Source organism: Theropithecus gelada, chromosome 12, assembly GCF_003255815.1.
Source record: "Theropithecus gelada isolate Dixy chromosome 12, Tgel_1.0, whole genome shotgun sequence".
NCBI lineage: Eukaryota > Metazoa > Chordata > Mammalia > Primates > Cercopithecidae > Theropithecus > Theropithecus gelada.
In genome coordinates, this window is record NC_037680.1 from 93,384,442 (window position 1) to 93,386,356 (window position 1,915).

General features: G+C 47.3%; 1 pseudogene; it reads right to left on the reverse strand.

Annotated features, from left to right (window-relative positions):
- Positions 1–336: 336 nt before the first annotated feature.
- Positions 337–1,440, reverse strand: LOC112635884 (annotated as a pseudogene).
- Positions 1,441–1,915: the final 475 nt, after the last annotated feature.

The following is a 1,915-nucleotide window of genomic DNA, read 5'->3' on the forward strand; positions in this document are numbered from 1 at the left end:
TGAGATGGAGTCTCACTCTGCCACCCAGGCTGGAATGCAGTGGCACAATTTTGGCTCACTGCAACCTCCGCCTCCCAGGTTCAAGCAATTCTCCTGCCTCAGCCTCCTGAGTAGCTGGGATTGCAGGAGCCTGACACCAACCATGCCCGACTAATTTTTGTATTTTTAGTAGAGACAGGGTTTCACCGTGTTGGCCAGGCTGGTCTCAAACTCCTGACCTCAGGTAACCTGCCCACCTCGGGCTCCCAAAGTGTTGGGATTACAGGTGTAAGCCACTGTGCCCGGCTCACTTTTTTTTTTTTTTAAGTTTATAACTTTATTTGATGTATTTGATGATCAGCAGTTAGTTCTCATCCACATTGACTGTAGATTTCTGAAAGTCGTAACAGCTACATAGGTAACCAAAGCGTAGAGCTTATTTGGTGAATCTTTATCCCATTATGTTTTCTGGACAGCCACACACAGATACGGCATGGGATATTCCTTATTCCTTTGGCTCAGGCAGCTTTGTTGAGACGGGTATCAATGTGCACATCTGGAGTTGCCATCTGCTTCCTGGCAAATTTCTGGATCTCCTTGAGTGCCTGAGGGGTACGCCTCTTGAAGCTGACTCCATGGATGCACTTGTGAATGTCGATGGTGTATTCTTGGGTCACCACCTCATTGATGGCAAAACGGCCCTTTTTCTTCTTGTCACCCTTCTTTGCAGAGCCATTCTGCCGGGTCCAAGTTGGAAAGGAAGAGCACCGATCTTATTTTCAAATAAGGTCACATCTGAGTATTGGGGATTAGGATTTCAGCATGTCTTTTTGGGGGGACCCAAGTCAACCCATAACATTGCCCAGTGAGGAAGTGACTCCTCAAGGTGTTTGTATGTAATGGGCAGAGTGTTGGGGGAGGCTTACCAGGAAAATGAAGTGGAAGAAAAGGCATTCCAGGCAGGCAGAACAGCGCAGACAAGAAGACATGAAGATGAAGATTCAGGACAAGAAGAAACTGACACCTCTTGGGATCTTACTGTGTTGCCAGCACCATGTTAAATACCACATAAAAACCACCATCAAACTCTCCCCACATTGCCATTACTCCCCCACTTCACAGGTGAAAACTGATATGTGGAGATAGGAAGTGACTGGCCAAAGGTCAGCTCACAGTGTGGCACCATAGTGGAGACAAGAAGCCATACCAAGCACCCTATGTCCAGTGCCGTCTCTAAAAATACGGCATAAAGCTGAAGAGACTCAGGTCTCTTCTCAGCTGAAGAGTGTTAGGAGTAGGGCTTTCTCTTAGGGGTCCCAGATATCATTCCATGTAGATGGGTGCCTACTCCGCTATGGAATGCTCCTGGTCAGGCATTGGAGAAAGGCCTTAGGTTGACCTCTGAGTCCCCCACGACACCTGCTGACCTGCTGGAGGTTTACGAATCCAAGCAACAGCCATGGTGACCAGGCTGAGTGATTATACCACATCGGAGAACTTGGCTTACTCTGTGTCTTCGGGCATGGTCAGCTCTGCTCCTAATGAGAACAGTAGCTGTCAATTTCCTGAATGTCCATGGCCTTAAGGAAAACATGAAGCAGCCAGGAGGTTCTGACTCCCCTGCTTCTGTGCCTTTGCCCAGGTGTTCATCCGCATCTGCTGCCTTCAAGCCCTAATAAACACTTGGTGAAATGGACAATCTAAGCTCCCCCAAGATGCAGTGGGAAAAGCTCTGCCTTTGGAGGTGGAATACTGTATTTGAACTTGGGGCTTCCCATTTACTGTCTGATCTTGGCTGTGTCTGTTTTGACTCTCAGTTTCCTCATCTAGACATTGGCATAATGATACCTAACTCACAGGCTTGCAGTGGGTATTGAATAACAGCACAGATGCATTTTGTTAACATTAAAGTGCTGTGTGTATGCAAGTTATTAAT